Below are 17,982 nucleotides of genomic sequence, written 5' to 3'. Positions count from 1 at the left end.
TGGCTGGGGGCCTTGTGAGCTCCAGCCACTCAAAAGTTGAACAGCTTGATTGAGCACATTACATATAAACATTACAGGGAATCAAGAAGCCAGAGATTATAGTTAAACAAATGTTTTATTCCAGGAAAAGATGGGCCCACAATAAAAGAAGGGGATTGGACAGGGACCATGGACAAATGGCAAAGCCAGGAGAACTGCTTACTGAATAATTCATGAATCACACATTAAAGATTAAAGACAGAATTGAAATCATGACATCACTGAAGTCGATAACAAAACTTCCATGTACTTCAATAGAGCCAGGATTTCACCTTAGATTCTTGCTTCCCTAAGAAAGAAGGTATGTATCAGCTAATGGGTGAAGACAAGGATGTTTATCATTTAATACACTAGGAAGGCAAGGTAAAGAGTGGGGAGAACAGAGGGTTCATCCAAAATATCTTAACTAGTGTTTGTCTTGAATCCTCTTCCTAATTTATCTGTTGCTTTCGAGAGTCAGGTACGTCCTTCCCATCTCTTCTCCTCTAGGGGGAACAGCTGTTTTCAAGAAGGAAATGCAGGTATCCAGTTAAATAATATTTTTTGAAAAACAATATTAGGGTTAAATAAAGTTTTCCTATCAGAGAACATTATCATCTCATCTGCATTCTGACTGTAGGTGTATAAAGGAACTGATAGTGGTGAAAAAACTTACCAAGCAAAGAACGTGAGAGGTGATGAACACGCAGAGCAATGCGATTACCTGGTCTGATATAGGATTTGCTCTTTCACTAGGCTAAATGCAAAGACATGTACTCCTTTGCAATGATACCAATCTGAGACGATGAACAAACTCCTAGAGCAGTACATTAACAGGTTTCAAAGGTTAAGCAAGTAACATTAATTGATACTTAGGCTTTAGAATGGAGTTAGCTGTCATCCATTTTCTCCAGATAGTCCGACCCAAAATATTTGGCATAAGCATCCAACCAGATGCGTATGAGAACTATTCCATTGGAAAAGCTGCACAAACTATTGTATTGTATTAGATTTGTGAACAAGCGGTATAACCTCAATGGCCATTGGATTAAAATTCTGTTTGGGATGCAGAAGAAGAGCAACTACTGAGGCAAGTTACTGATATTTTAACTAATGTTTTCCTGGCTCTTGAAAGCTGATCTCCATTTCAGGAAAATTAAGCCAATCCCATTTCCCTTCAACCTCACCATCTATTATTAAATACCTTCTGAAATAGAGTGGTCACTCATAAGTAGATTGTATCAATTTCAGTAATATGATCCCTTCTTTCTTTTCTTACATGCTTTGGTTGCTGAAAAAAATAGCCATAACTGGTGCTTATTGGAATGAACGGGGGCAATTTAGGAGAACTGGGATTATTTAATCTGCAAAAGAGAACACTGAGGGGGAATTCAATAGCAGCCTTCAAATGTACAAAGGGTGTTTATAATGAGGAAGGTGGTAGACTTTTCTATGGCTGCAGGAACAGGATAAGAAGTAATGGTGTTATTGCAATAAAGTATATATAGGTCAGATATTAGGAAGAACTTTTTGCCTATGAGGGTGGCTGACACTGAAACAGATTACCCAGAGAGGTAATCTTGGGGGGTTTTTAGAGCATGTTGGACAAATACTTGTCTGTAATGGTTTATACAGAGATGAGCAGCCTATACAGAGAGATGATCCTGCCTTAAGCAGGGGGTTCATCTTGATCAGTGGGTGCCAACTTTTTTGGCAAACATGCCAGAGATTAGTCCTTCATGCTTCCCAAGTACCACTCCAATCCACTTCCCCTGCACAATCTGTTGCTCTCTTTTCTGCCTTGTGCTCACTTGCTGATCTGCCCTGCTCCCTGCACTATCAGCTACTGTGCTGTGTCTGTCCCTTCCTGATCTGTCACGTGCCACTGTCGCAGAGCTCTCAGGTGCCCTGCGACTGAGAGCAGAAACGGCTCGGGAGAGACCCCTAGTGGCGGGAAGGAGGAAGCGCAGCTGCCAGTCACCAGGACTGCACAGGTGCTGGTTGCCCTAGCAACCAGGGAAACCTACAGCCAGGAAGGGGCGGAGCTTAGCCCTTCTTAAGCTCAGGCAGAAGGCCAGGAGGGCAGTTCCCCCCCACCGGCAGCTGAGGGAGGAGGAGCTCAGCCAGAACAAAGGGGAGAACTCTGGGTCGGATCATCCCCTGGTTCCTGCTGGGGGTTGATGCGTTCTCTCTCTCTCTCTCGCTCTGGTAGGGAGAGATTCGTATTTTGACCAGAACGGTCTAGCTTTTATGTTGTAGCCCAGGGTCTTTGTGTTTCATGTTTTCTGTTTCACTGGAGGACCAGGTGAGGCTATAAGGGGTTGGAGGAGGCCTCACAGGAGCTCCACGATAACGTGGGGTCTCCTGGTGCCGGAGGGGGCGCAGCTTTGTTTGGGGCGCATTGGCCCAGCCCCAGAGCTAGGGGGCAGTGAAGAGCCCTGACAAGGGGGCAGCGAGAAGCCCCAGAGCTAGGGGGCAGTGAGGAGCCCAGAGCCAAAGGAAGGGGGCCAGGGAGGAGCCCCGGAGTTAGGGGGCAGTGAGGAGCCCCAGAGTTGGCACGGGCGAGAAGGCCCGGAGCGGGCAGTGCGGGACAGGCTAGAGGGCGCCGGTAGGGGCGCGGACTCTGAGATGAGCTAGAAGGCACCGGCCAGGGTACAGATGGAGGGATAAGCCAGAGGGCGTCCGCGTGGCAGGGAGTAGGACAGACCTGAACAACACCGGATACATCTGCAAGGCTTGGGCTGCAGTATAAGGGGAGGACAGGAGCCGCAGATAGTGCCTAAGGCACCGAGACCGAAGCTAGGCAGCCTCCCGTTTGATTAAGATCTTTCAATCAATCAAAATAACAACAAGGCATGGCAGGAGAGAAGGCGGGCGGTTGGCCCTGGATCGGTGTGGTGGGGCCACGAATAGATGGCCTCAGGGAGGCACTACTGTCACAGCCACACACAGAGGTTGCCTGTGCTACTTGTGGCATGTATACCTGAGGTTGGCCATCCCTGGTCTAGATGAATTTTGGGGTCCCTATTTGTCTATGATTGTATGATTTACTTCACAGACCTAGTGATACATTGATACCTCAGGTCACCATCTGAATGTTTTCCCTGAAGCCAGAACAGCTACTGACTGACTGTTTTGTTAAATGAAATCTGCAATGGCAAATAACCATTGAGGCCTGTTCATACCTCTTTACTAGCTCTACACCCTTCCAGAGGGGCACACCAGCATTTCCACACATAGTGGTGTCACTGATAGCTTCTTTTACTGAGAAGAGTATGTCCACCAGGGTCATCCCTGCCCCTCTCAGTTATACTGATGTTCGCTGAGCTGCAGCCATTCTGCCTAAGCACTACATGAGCTTTATGAGGGCACTGTTTCACCCAAAGACTTGAAACGGGTTTACTTCTAACAAATAATAAGCTTGGTAGTGCAGGGACTGTGGTTTGCAATGTCACCTTCTGTCTTTTTCAATTTACTTGCCTATAATATGATCTAAGTACTAAATCCTCTGAACAGATCAGTGCCTTCAATTTCCATAGACTTCAGTGAGCACTGAGAGCATCACTTAGGATCAGACCTTGAAATCTTCGGATTTATGCATCTCAATCTTAGCACTTCTGTATTGTGTTGTGTGGTATATAAGAAAAAATACATGGAGAGCGCTATGTCCAGTTCCCCACAAAACAAGCAGAATGATCAGAGGACGCACTAGTAGTGTGAATTGCTGATATAATACTGACTTTATTTTATGGAAAGTGTTTTCCATTCTTGAATAGTCCTTTTTTGGTCCCAATCTTGAATACAGTCCTATAAGACCAAATCCTTCCTATTTAGAATCTGTGTGTTGATAGTGATTCACAATGCACTGGATCGTATTTCCAGCATCTTCCTTTCCAGATAGTAATTACTATTCCAGTTTTCAGTTTATATTGATTTTATCCACGGTTGTGGAGACAATGAAAAAGGTGTGTTTGAAGAAAGTAATGTCTTATCTAGACAGGCATTCTACATACATCAGAGAGAGAATATTTTACATCAGCCTCCAACCAAAACTGCCTGGGGTAGTTTCAAAGGCCTTTACCCTGCACTGAAGCTGGGCTATTTGAGCAGGATGAAAAATCTGAACAGGAGAGAAGGAAACAGAAGCCATACAGCTGCTGTGTATGATTTTAAAGCTCTAAGGGACTAGCCTGACAAGGTCCAGAGACTTCACTGCCTGTAAGACCTGAAGCTTCAACTAGAGTTCAGAGATGAGAGTCTCATGAACCCCAATTAAACCTCTTCCTTTGAGGGGATATTTCTGAGGGTGAAAAACTTGTCTTGTTATTTTGCTTTGGCTTTCTTCTCTTTGAAACCCTTCCGCTTCAAAAATAATTCCTCTGAAAGGTAGGTACCAAACTAGAACTAACCTTTTTGTAATAACAATGGTTATTACAAAAATAAACAGGGCTACTCATGAGTAACAGCTCACCGCAGCCAATGAATAAATCACAATCTGGCCCTCAGCTAGCTTTGTAACTTTAAAAAACTTGAACAAAAATTTTCCTCCAGTTTTACCCATAGCATTGATGGTCTGTAATCAGAAGTAGGGTTTTCTGCCATTCCCCACTTTCTTATGAGTTAAAACATGCCTCTTATTTTCAACCAAGTACTCCAGGATAGCTTCAAAGGAGGGACTATACAGAATTACATTATGAGGGAATGTGACAATGATGGATTAGGTTTGCACAGTTCCCAGCCATTGTGACAGGGATGATTCAGGTGACATTTTCTCTTCATATTACAATCTTTGTCACAAAAATGAGATTTAAAATCTCTTAGTCATTCTGCTGAAGATGATACTGTAGAACTTCACTTTGACCTTTACAATGGCTTACAATTCCATTCTCTCCACTTCTCTTGGCATATGTTTCTCCTTTAGTGACCTACTGGTGAGAAGTAAGTAGCCGGCAACACAGTAGTAATGCTTGCATTTAAGTACCTCCTTTCCTAAAGACCTCTGAAAACTTAACTTATTGAAACTTCGTAAGTATATAGGAACATAGGGAAGTAGGGCTGGAAGGGACTTTATTAAATCATCTAGCCCAGGTCCCTGCTCAAGGCAGAAATGTTCCTGACTAAACTACCTCAGCCAAGTGCCCCTCTAACTTGCTCCTGAAAATTTTCAGTGATGGAGATTGCACAATTTTTCTACATAGCCTGTTCCAATGCTTGACTAACCTCATAGACATAAGGTTCTTCCTAATCAGCAGCCTAAATTTCCTCTGCTGTAACTTGAGGCCATTGCTCCTTTATGACTCAAGAGAATAGTCTGTCTCTGTCCTTTCTATAATCGTCCCTCAAGTATTTAAAGACTGTTATCAACTTCCCTACAGTTTTCTCATCTCCAGATTAAATAACCCTCTAAGTCTGTCCTCCACACCCCTCTAATCAGTTTTGTCACTCTCTGCTGGACTCATTGTCAATCTATCCATATCTTTTTGAAGTGTGGGGCCCAAAATTAGACACAGTACTCCAAGAAGAGGCCTAACGTACACTAAATAGAGCAGAAGAATCATTTCTCTTGATTTGTAAGTGATACTCCCAACAATACATCCCAGATGCTGGCTTTTTGTGCAACAAGCACACCCTGCTGGCTCGTATTCAACTTACAGTCCGCTCTAACCCCTAGGTTCTTTTTTCCAGTACTGTAGCCTAGCCCATCACTCCTCAGTCTTTATTTGTGCAAGAAACTTTTCTCACCCAATTACAGGACTTTGCACTTATCCTTGTTGAAGGAATAAGGAAGCCAAGGGCAGTATAACTATACAATCTTGGTTTGGGCAAAACATTTAAATGAAATATTACCGAAATATTACCAAAGTCAGAACACTAAGATCTGGCTATTCCCTTTCCAGTTCCAGGCCCAATAGAACCCAAAGCAATGCATAAAGAGATATTCTAAGGGGCCAATAAGGGCAGACAGTGAGGAATCCAAGCACGCAGCTTTGGATACTCCCAGGTGCACAGGGATGTAGTAATGCAAGTCATAGGCACCACACCATACAGTCCTTTAACAAGCTCATTGGCTACCATCTTACAAGTAGTTAGGGTTTTCCCCTGCTACGCTGATTGGAAGGCTGATCTAGACGCTCACTGCTTACATGCTTAGGCACCTCCTTTTAATTTTCAGATTAACTATTTTCAGAGCCAGTTTGTATGCATAAGTTCTTGTGCTAGCATTGTTTGTTAACTCTTTAGCTAACTCAGGTCCTGTAGCTCTTCAGTTCTTTTCCAATTCCTGCTATTTATCCCTCATATTCCTCTCAGCATTTGTTTTATTAGGCTAAAACATCCATGAATTTCTAGTTCCTCCATAAGATAAGCTCTCCATGCACTTGTTCATTCTCTGCAGTTGTGTCCAGTTTCTGCTAATGTGTTGTGGTTGGAACTGTTGAACAGAACTGCGATCTCATCAGTGTCTTATATCGTGGCATCAATGCTTCTCTGTCTTTACTAGAAATACTTCTCCTGGTACCTCCTTAGACTGATGCATCTCAGAGAAAAATACAGAGTCTCTTGAGACTCTACAACAGGGAAACCCTGCCCCGTTACAAGGAAGGCCAGAAGGAGCAGGAAGTCTGAGGGCCAGGGAGGGCAGCAAAAGAGCAGGGACCCAGGTAGGCTGAGTGACTGAAAAGGGCAGGTGGCTAATAAAGCAGTTAGCTGCACCTGGTCCCTGGGGAGCAGGAGATCCAGCCAGGTGGCTGGAAGGCAGATGGGCTGGGGGATGTAGGCCCAGGCTGTGAGCATGTCCAGCGGAGGCAGCTTCTGCTTGCACGAAGGGGAGGAGCTCCTGGAAGAGAGGGGCTGCTGGAGATGAGCAGGCAGGTTCCCAAATCACCTAGGGGAGCTGGGAAGAAGGCTCCTATGGAGATACAGCCTGTGGGCAACATTTACCCTGAGGGGGGAGACTGATTTATGAAGCAGCCAATTGTGTTTTTGCTGTGTTTGAACTTGATACCAGAGGAGTGGATTGTGGCTACAGGGGAGAGGAGGCCATGAACAGGGATCCCAAGGCGTGCTCCTCTGCTATAGGGGCCAGCAGTTAGGCCTGAGCCAGACAGGAAGAGACTGGCATAGTGAGGCTGAACCCCTGCCAGTCAAGGCAGGGTCAGTAGTTGGGAGATAAGGTCTGAATTGGTGGACCAAGGTGGAGGGTGCAGCCAGAGAGAAAAATGCAGGCTGGGCCCTCCACGGCTGATGTGTTGACAAGCTGACAGGAGCACACCCTGAAAGGGGAAATGCTGAGGGAGGGCAAAGGCCCCAGGTGGGGGGCTGGCTGGGCCAAACAGGCCAACCTACCTGGAGGTCACCTTTGGCACCAAGGACCTCTCCTCCAACAACAACCAGCATCAAAGTCATGGCAGGTGAGAGCCAGGAGGACAGCTGGGACCAGGAAAGAGCTGGCAAGTGGGACAGACCCCAATGGGTCTGTGACAGGATTGGTGCCTGAGGGCTGCCGTGGTGCCCCGCAGTACCTGCCCCATCCTGTCGGACCCTTGTTCCTGCCTCCCAAGGTATGCCCTGCTTCCTCACCTGCCACACAGGTGTTGTTGAAGGTGAGGTGGGGAAGCTGCCCTGGGAGGTTGGGAAGCCCAGGTGCTCCCTCACGTCCATGCCCTCTCTCTCAGTATTCATTCCCTCTGGTCCTACATGCCTTAAGGGCTGTGGTCTTCTTCCTCCCGTAAAGCCACACCCATGCCCCTTGGGTATTACTCCTTTGCCACTTTTGATCCCTTGCTAGGCCTTGCTAGCCTCAGGATTATCCTGGCTATTGACAGGCAGCCTAGGCCACCTGTCTCTGGCCTGGCCTTTTTGGTCTCCTGGTATCTCTAGCCTCCTTTAGCCTTGTCTTGTCCTGCTTCAGGCTCCTGGTGTCCCTGCTGAGGAAAGGCTGCTCCCAGCTCAGCCCTGTCCTCCCCGGCGTCCTGGGCCCAGAGCAAGGTATCTCTCAGCTCTGCCTCCCTCTACAGCATTTGGGTTTCAGCCCCACTCAGGTTGCTGGGTCCCCGACCCTGGCCACTTTCTTCTGGGTGTCCCCGTAGCACTCTTGTGGCTTCCATTCTGACCCTTATAGCCACATCTGGTCCTCTGGTTATACAACAAGCAAAATTAAATATATAATAGTACAACTAAAACAGATGCATACTGCCTTTGCAAAGCCCACCTCTGACAAACTATAACTTCCCTGGGCTGGACTTTCTCCCAGGGGACTGCTTCCTGCAGTCTGCTTCTCTCTGGGAGCTCCCTTCCTTTCTGCCTGCAAGGCCTGGCTGCCCACTCTAGCTCTGGCTTGTGTCCCAGGAGCACCGCACTCTGCCAATCACATACTTCCCTTCTCCCCTGCACCCCGCCTCCCCCACTACTGGGTTCTTCCTTAATTAAGTGTCAGCCTGTGCATCTGCCACTTCAGCTGCTTAAAGTAACAGGAGCCCCCAGGTTCACTGGTGCAGCTTCTTTTCTGGCTGCTTAATCCCCGCACCCCCGTCACATGTCTCTCCCAGTTCCCCCGTTGATGCCACCTCTCTGATCTCCCACCTTCCCTAGCCTGCTTTGGTTCCAGTCCTCTCCCTCCCTTGTGTCCAAAACACAAGGTTTGGATCCCCTGTTACAGGGTCCTACATATGACAAGAATTGAATTTGCTAAACTATTCTGCATGGCACAGGTGCTGAGGACACCTGGATCAGGTTGCAGGGATTCCTGAGGGAATTAGCAAAGGTCATTGTGGGACCCCTGGCACGGCTTTATGAGCACTCATGGTGCTCTTGTGATGTGTCAAAGAACTGGAAAAGGGCCAATGTGGTCCCCATTTTCAAAAAAGGTCGGAAGGAGGACTCAGGAAACTATCGGCCTGTTAGTCTTACCTCGGCCCTGGGTAAGCTTTTTGAGAGAATTATCCTGGCGCATGTCTGTGAAGGGCCAGCAGGGGAGATCATGCTTAGGGGCAACCAACACGGGTTCATTAGAGGCAGGTCCTGTCAGACCAACCTGGTGGCCTTCTATGACCAGGTCACAAAATCCTTGGACGCAGGTATTGCAGTGGACATAGTCTTTCTGGACTTTAGGAAGGCCTTCAACACTGTCTCTCACCCCGTTCTCGTTAAGAAACTAGCATACTCTGGCATCGACACCTACGCAGTCAGATGAGTCACCAGCTGGCTGGAGGGCCACACCCAGACAGTGGTAGTGGATGGGTCATTTTCGACCTGGAGGGATGTGGGCAGTGGGGTTCCCCAGGGCTCGGTCCTCTCACCCACACTCTTCAACATCTTCATCAGCGACTTGGATGGGGGTGTAAAAAGCACCCTGTTCAAATTCGCAGATGACACTAAGATGTGGAAAGAGGTGGGCATGCTAGAAGGGAGGAATAGGCTGCAATTGGACCTGGACAGGTTACAGGGGTGGACAGATGAGAACAGGATGTGGTTCAACACTGACAATGTTGGGGAGGCACCAGCAGGGCAGGCCCTATGAGGAGAGGCTACGGGACCTGAACCTGTTCAGCCTCCACAAGAGAAGGCTGAGGGGGGATCTAGTGGCCTGTTACAAACTAGTTGGGGGGACCAGCAGGCACTGGGGAAGTCTCTGTTCCCCCGAGCACTGCCAGGAGTGACCAGGAATAACGGTCACAAGCTGGCAGAGGGTAGATTCAGGCTAGATAACAGGAGGTGCTATTTCACGGTCAGGGCGGCTAGGGTCTGGAACCAACTTCCAAGGGAAGTGGTGCTGGCTCCTACGCTGGGGGATTTTAAGAGGAGGCTAGATGAATACCTTGCTGGGGTTGTTTGTCCCCAGTACTCTTTCCTGCCATGGCAGGGGGTCGGACTTGATGATCTGCTCAGGTCCCTTCTGACCCTACTAACTATGAAACAGATACAGAAACCAGAGCCTGGAGGAACTCCACCAGAGGGGATACATACAAAACATTTGGCTGTCCAAATCAACCAGTGCTGACAAGTTCTTCAGTGATGCTATCAGCCTTCTGCAAGGCAGGCTATAGGAATTTGCCACAGGAGAATTCAGGGTCACTATATGGCATCAGACGTATGGTCTGTTTATCCCACCATCCTCCTCCTGTCCGTGGTCAACACTAGATACTTCAAATTACAATGTGACCCCCACACACCTTAAACATCACTACAGCCATAATCGGCATTCATGTCTGTATACACATATTCACATGGGGCTGAATTGAACCCTTAATGTTAGAGATTGGTTAGAGTTTGGAAATGTAGAGTTTCAGTGATTCATGCAGAGCTGGAGGTGGGGGACATGGCAGGCATGGGCACATTCAGAGGGGGTGCAACAGCAGTCAGACTCCACTTTACTTGTGTACCACATGCACAGTGAGATCTCAGAGATCTCAAATAGGCTGTGAGATCCCAGCTGGTTGGTGTAGGGTTTGCCTGGAGTCCCTGCTTTCAAATGACCGTGGAGCCCAAGCAATATTTGCTCTTCCTTTCTCTCCTTTTCAGCACCCTGAATTCAGCAGCAGCGGAAAGGGGGAGGTGAGTGGCAGCAGCAACGTTCAGCCCCTGCTTTCACATAGTTTCCAGAGCCCAGGAGCTGTGCACTTCTGCTTCTAGTCTCCTTCCCCCCCTGAATTTGTTGGTGGGGGGTGGGGAAGATGGCAGAGCGTAAAGAGCAGGAGGAGTAGCAGAGTGAGCATTCCCTACTTGAATGCAGGGAATTTGGGCAGACCCTGTGCTGCCCAGCCAGTGCGCTCATGGAGCTCACAGCACATGTGGAGCTGTGCCAGTAAGCTCAGAAATATCCAGGATCACAGCAAGGGGTTGTAATCACACCACTGTTGCCAAGGTCTTAGATCCACCCATGGTTGCATCTCCTCCCTTTATCCTTGCTTATTTACAGATGAATCTGGGACCTCCTGGAGATTTTTTAAGGGTCTTATAAAAGGAGGAATAGTATCTCAGAGGGGTGGTCTTGTAGCAAGGTGGGATCATGAATGAAAGATTACCTCTGCTTGTCCAACCTTGGTGGGGGTTGCCCCAGGTCACTAATGGACATTTTTTCTTTTACAAAATGTATTTGAAATTTATATCCTGGCAGCTGTGTACTATGATAGTAATAGGGAAGAGTCTAGAAGGGGATTCAAGTTCCATCCATTTCAAGGAGGACAAGCTCTATTTATAAGAGCAGAAACAAACCAACCAACTAACCAACAAACAAACTGAAAAAGGAGGCCAAGCAAGTGAACATGCCAGAGAGAAAATACAGAGTTATACAAGAACGCTTTAAAGGCTTCTGGGTGAGAATTTGTATCATGGAATCATAGCAGGATATAGCAGTAGGGCTGGACGTGACCTCCAGAGGTCTTCTAGTCCAACCCCCTCCCTGAGGTATGATCATCCCTATCTAAACCATCATGTACAAACCCATAATCTAAAGTTAAACTCTTTGTAAAACTGCCATCAACCCTGACACAACACAAGACATACCATTATACCTCCCACAGGTAAAGCAGGGGAATGATCGTGGCCAAGTTTCTGCTTCCATGCATCTAAATTGCTTCAAATCCCAGCTGGGCATCAGATCTGGCCCTAAATGCCAGCAGCAAAGTTGTTGGAAGCTCAGTCCTTGACAATCCAGTCTTAAACCATTTTGAAAATCCAAGAACTAGGGTTGTATTTTCAGTCCATCCTCTAGAGCAGTATTGCTCTTTTGAAGATGCAGACCTGCTAACACCAAAAACTTGCACTTTCAGTTTTGTTCCTGTGGTTGTTTGCTCCCAACTTTGTTTACAAAGCAGGCATTTTAAGTCACTTAGATATCATAAACAGAGAGCAGTGCCTGAAAATCTGCTCCCCAAACCTCTTTCTCATTAAGCACAAGGGGAGAAGAGGCTGTAATGTTGTTTAAATAATGAGAGAAAGAAAATGCCTCAGAAATAAAGCAAAACATAAGGAAAGAAAAATGAAAACAGAAAGAGACTAGCAGGCAAAATCAGAATGGTACCTGAACATGAAAGTGAATTAGGAAAAGGGCAAGTTATGCAGTGTGGAGGCTACTGTCAGTCCTCAGAAATAAACAACTGTAGAAAAGGGGGACAATAAATACCACCTCCCAAGACAACCTGATAGGCACTGAATCTTCTCCAGAAAATGAAAACCATGAATGTCAAAATTCAGAGAGAAGCAGCTAGAGACAGAAAGAGGATTGAAAGCAGAAGTTGTACAAGTCATGCACAAAAAGAGAAACTTGAGTAAAGGGAAGTCATTGGAGAGAGTATTTTTTTCTGTGCCCAGGGGGACATATCAAGAAAGACACCCATGGTGATTTTTCTAGTGGGAAGCCACATTTTCACAAAGTCTTGTGGATGTTCAGAGCTGGAATTAGTTTCAGGTTATTATTACAGGGTCATGAAATAGGCCTGCAGGGCAAATCAGAAAAAAACTTGTTCCAAATGTTTAAAAAATCTGGAAACAATTGATCTGGGCTTTTAGCCGGGGCTTATCTCTAGATATCAGATACATTATCAGTTCCAGTATCTGTGTTGAACGCTTATGCTTCAAATTCTCAGATTATCATTCAGTCCTGCAGCTAGGAGGTTGCTGGTTAGGTCAGGTTGCTGGCCTGGGAACTAGAAGACTGAAGTTCATTTCCCTGCTCTTCTACAAGATTCATTTGCAGCTTTAGATAAGTCACTTACAGGGTGGGTCAAACATAGAATTGCTGTTTCTCATTTCACTTCAGTCAAAAAAAATCTACAGAACAAGTTCAGGAAAAAGTGACTTGATAAAACTTGATTTAAGGAAAAAATAAACAACCCCCCACTCCCTCCCAAATCTATGACAGGTGGTGCCAGCAGCAGGATACCAGAGTGCCTACCCAAAGCAATGTCTGAGGATTCAGTGTACAAGCAACTCTCTCAGAAAAGCGTTGCAGAATTGTGTCACAAGGGAGGTGCAACCGTTAGAAGGCCAAAGATGACCCAGCTAATCAGACTGGTTGTAGACAGCATTTTAGCTCAGGACCCCAAACCGGCTACAGAAATGGTATGAGGATGGCAGCCCAACCTGTCAGCATGAGAGGGTAACACTGCTGGTAACCACAGAGGCTGGAGAAGCAGACAGCCTGTATCACTATGATAGTCCTGTGATGTTGAGCTGGAGTGATGGAGCCTGACCCTGGGGGCTCATACAGCTGCAGAGCACAAATCACAGAACTTTAGACTTTCCGAGGGATGTGGGAATCGAAAAGATTATATGCCTCTCTCTCATGAAAATGGATGGCTCAGCTTATCAAAGCTGCATGCAGACAGTTAGGTCCTACTTTCAGGAAGACTGTGTACAATTCGTTTCTTAAAACTGCAACTTTACTAGGAGCAGGAGCTAGAGAAACTAGAAGCAACTGACTGATATACTCGTTTACCTACAGGTGCTAAGCTAAAATAATTTTATAATGATAATGACATTATTTGTTTATATTGTTGACAGGACAAATGGGAGATGACAACAGACAAAAAATATAAATAATATTTGGTAAATTATTTTTTCTGAATAAAAAGTGAAGATCAGTTTGCTAACAAGCTGGGTTAGGGGAAACATTCATGACTAGAAGTCTGGGAATTTGAGTTCACACTACTACAAGTTGAGCATTTTTAATTACTTGGCATAAAAAAATAACAAATATTTAGTGGCAACAGGATAGTGATTGTGAATAATAGAGTTCTAGAAAATAAGAGGACAACTGTGGCAGTGTTAGATTAGCTCAGGAGAGTGTTAGCAATGCCTCTTAATTTGAAGCAAAATTGAACTAGAAAATGTCACAATTGAAATGCATTATCAAGGCATCCCACGATTACTTTTGTAGTAAAGTACAAGAGAGACAAACAGGCCACAAGCTATTGTGTGTTCATTTCTGCTATTTGTTTTCATATGAACACAGAAAAATAATAAATAAAAGTTACTCATGTGACTCATTCTATAACAGGGGCAGGCAGTTATTTTGGGCGGAGGGCCACTTACCAAGGTTTGGTGAACTGTCAAGGGCCACATGGGTAGCCCCACCCCTTGACAGGTGTCCTGCCCTATGGCCACCATCTTGGGTCTGGAAGTCCCACCCCTAATCCCCAAACTTTGCCACCAGAAGTGCCTCCCTTTGTCCCCTGGAAATACTCCTGTTGGGTGGGAGTTGCTTCTCCAGGCTGAAGAGTCCCATAGCTTTTAACCTGTCTTCATAAGGCCTGGTCCCTTTCCCTCTGATCATGCACATGGCTGTCCTCTGGACTCTCTCAAGCTTCTCCATGTTCTAAATTGTGGAGCCCAGAATTGGATGCAGTACTCCAGCTGTGGCCTCACCAAGTCCAAGTACTGCAGGAGGATGACAACCCAGGTCACACTTGAGATGCATCGGTAGATACAAGCCAGAGTTTTGTTCATTTTGCCAGCTGCAGTATCACATTGGTGGCTCATGTTCATCTTGTGGTCAATCATGACCCCCAAGTCTCTCTTGGCTGTGGCGCTAGAGAGTGTAGCACTGCTGAGCCTGTAAGTGTGATAAAGGTTTTTTCCCCAAGGTGGAGCACCTTGCATTTCTCCATATTGAATGCCATCAGGTTTTTATCCACTCAGCTTGCAAGCCTATCAAGGTCAGCCTGGATCATCAGCCTATCCTCAAGTGTGGATACTCTTCCCCAAAGTTAGGTGTCACCAGTGAACTTAGTCAGTCCACTTCTGACACCGGTGTCCAGATCATTTATAAAGACATTAAAGAGTCCAGGTCTGAGAATGAAGCCCTGGGGGACATAAACTGGTCACTGAGTGCCATGTTGATTTGGTTCTGTCAATCACTACTCTCTGGGTTCGACCTCAGAGCCAGTTCCCCAGCCATTAGACTGTGGTGTAGTCAAGGCTGCAGTTGCCCAATTTTTCCACGAGCACATCATGGGATGCCAGGTCAAAGGCTTTTTTAAAGTCCACATATATCAACCTCTTCCATTTTGTCCAGGAGATATGTCACTTGGTCATAGAAGGAAATGAGATTGGTCAGGCAAAACCTACCCACAACTAATCTGTGCTGGCTATCCCTCAGAATGCCTGTCAAGAATGGTTTCTTTGATAATTTTTTGCAAGATCTTCCCAGGGATTGAGGTCACACTGATTGGCCTGTAGTTTCCTGGGTCCTCTTTCCTCCCCTTCTTGAAGATAGGCACCACATTGGCCCTCTTCCAATCTTCACGTACTTCGCCCAAGCACCACGAGTTCTCATATATCCTTGCCAGTGTCTGCATTAGCCAGTTCCTTTAGTACCTTGGGTGCAGTCTATCCAAACCAGCTGATTTATGGGGGTCCAGCCTCTCAAGATGCTCCCTCACAAGATCCATGCCAATGGTGGGCATATATTCACCCTCACCCTGGTCATCCTGCTTCATGTTAGGCAGGGTGGTCCCTTTGGGTTGGTGAAAAACCAACTATGACACGGTGGCCGAAGCACCCTGCCACAGGAATGCAGGGAAGAATACAAAGAAAAGAAACTTACCCAGAGACGCCAAAGAAACTGTGCCAAGCTGAGGCAGGAGGGGGAGAGCAGGGCGAAGGTAGAGAAGACAAGAGATGATGGGAGAAGGAATTGACCCTGGGGCTTGGAGGAAAGCCCCAGTCCCTAGACTTACCTGGAGAGAGCCAGTGAGGCAATGGAAGAGACTGCTCTGTCAGTGAGTCCAGTCCCGAGGGGTGGAGATAACCATTTCAGGACCCTAGAAGAGAAGAGAGACACACGAGATTAGACCCCAAGGAGAGGTAAGTGTGTCCCGACCCTGAAGGTAAGGGTGGGATTAGAACTAAGAGTTCTTGAGACATGTGCAGGGAAGAACAGGGCAAGCAGCCAACTTAGAAGAAGACCTCTCAACAAAGGAGTCCATAAGACTAAGACCAGACCCTTAGTCCAGTAGGCAAGCAACAACAGGCCCGGAACATCTGGGGTGGTTAGGGCAGGGGATGGGGATGGTGAAGCCCTGCAAAGATCAGCTAACCTCCTGAGCCTTTAACCAACACTTTTTGTCTCCCAAAAGTGTTTGGTACCTCTCTCTCTCTAACATCAAGGAGATGCTTTTCGAAGGACAGAAAATTATTATTACAGCAGAGACACAACTCAGCTCTAGGCAGCATGCCACCAACCTCTTACACTGACACAAAGTAATCATTAAGCAGATTGGCTTTTTCCTGCATGTCAGTAGTCAGCTGCCCCAACTGGTTTAGCAGGGGTCCAATGTTGCCCTTGTTTTTCTTTTTGATTCCCCACATATCTGAAGAAGTACTTTTTATTGTCCTTGATTTGTGTAGCCAGTTGGAGTTCGGTTCCAGTCTTGGCTTTCCTAGTTCTCTCCCTATAGGTGCAGACCAGTGCAGAATACTCCTCTTTAGTGGTGTTTCCTGTCTTCCATCCTTTATAAGCCTCTCTTTTGAGACGTAGGAGGTCAATGAGTTCTCTGTTGAGCCAAGGGGGTTGTTCCCTGTTGTTTTAGGTTTTTATAAAATTATAACTAAAATTCTTAGTTTTTATATTGTGTTGGGGTGTGGTTGGGGGGTGTGTGTATGTGTATAGTGGGGGGATGTATGGTGGGGGATGTGTATGGTGGGGTGGGGGGGAGTTTGTGAGGGGGTGTGGCTGTGTGGGGGGTGCATAGGGTATGTTGGGGGTTGTGTGGCATTTGTGGGGTGTGGGTGTGTGGCTCTGGAAACAGACTGTCCGCTCCTGCATGCAACACTGGTGTGTGTGTGTGTCTCATTGTGGAATCTAAGAGAGGATGGCAGGGGTGTGGGGTTCCCCGCCATACTTCCTCCATGGCACAGCAACAGGTCGGGGTGCTGGTGTCTGGCTCTGTCTAGCACTGCACATCACAGCAAGGAGTGCAGCCCCCACCAGGCTGTTTGTTTCCCTACCACTCCCTGCACTCGCGGGGCACAGGAGGGAAGCCCCAGGTACTGAAGCCAGCTGCTTTCCCCGCCCCACCCACTCCAGTGCTTGGAGCTTCCCTCCATTGCCCCACAAGTTCAGGGGCTGCCAGGGAAACTAACGGCCTGGTGGAGGCTGTGCTTCTTGCAGTACTGGCTGGAGCCAGGAGCCAGGCACTAGCGCCAAGTAGAGTATCCCCCACTTCTGCTGCTGCCTCCCCTGCCTACCGGGGCTGCGTGCCATGCAGGGAGTGTGGCAGAGGGGTCCCCACACCCTTTCCCCCCTCAAATCCACACTCTCTCCACCCAAGCTCTGTGCTGCTGCTCCACCCCTGGGCATCGGTTCCGTGCTGCAGCCAGTCCCAGCCTCAGCCCCAGTCCCAGTCCCAGCCCCAGCCCCATGCTCCTGCTCAGCTGCAACCCCGCCCCCACCCCCAGCTTCCTAACCTGCTGCCTGGAGACAGCTGGATGCAGAGAAGCTTGCAGTAGTAGGCCCTATCTTGCCCACCCCTGTTCTAGAAGGACCCTCTGACCTCTTCAATAACTGGGCCCCTGCATAGCTGATACATGCCTGTAAACTTGTTGAGGAGTATCACTTTAGAAAAGAGTTATTGAGTAACTTTTCAGCTATATAATCATTTATTCATTTGTAACCTTTTCTAGATTTTAATCTTTTTCATTATTTGTAGCCATTCCCCACTAGATTCTAGCTGTTCTTTATCTGTAACCCTTTCCTTTTTTCCATGTTCAACAATATATTATTGGTTACAGTTGTAATAATAGAGGTTCTGCATAGTTCCATATTAATTTACTGGACTTAAAAATTAAGAGTTTTATTAAAGTTTTCTTATAACCATTCTTTTAGACTCCATGATATTGTTGAGACAGGTCTCTCAGGCCCATTTTGGTTTCTCAGACCATATTTAGAGCATAACAGATGTCCTGGAATAGATTGAAGATTTCTGAACAAATTCCTTGCATTTCAGCTGTGTTATATGAATGGAT

The 17,982-nt window shown here is 46.8% G+C and overlaps 1 long non-coding RNA gene across 1 annotated transcript in view; it reads right to left on the bottom strand.

The window, feature by feature from the left end:
- Positions 1-129: 129 nt before the first annotated feature.
- The window catches only part of LOC149869546 (uncharacterized), a 28,247-nt gene continuing 10,394 nt past the window's right edge, over positions 130-17,982 (bottom strand). Inside the window, exons 2-3 of the long non-coding RNA XR_016441107.1 lie at positions 15,696-15,779; positions 130-537 (exon numbers count right to left, since the gene is read on the bottom strand). This is a non-coding gene — a long non-coding RNA (uncharacterized LOC149869546). The remainder of the gene's footprint in view (positions 538-15,695; positions 15,780-17,982) is intronic.

Source organism: Crocodylus siamensis, chromosome 3, assembly GCF_052110815.1.
Source record: "Crocodylus siamensis isolate JL-2025a chromosome 3, ASM5211081v1, whole genome shotgun sequence".
NCBI classification, from domain to species: Eukaryota; Metazoa; Chordata; order Crocodylia; family Crocodylidae; genus Crocodylus; species Crocodylus siamensis.
This window is presented reverse-complemented; position numbering and strand designations above follow the sequence as displayed.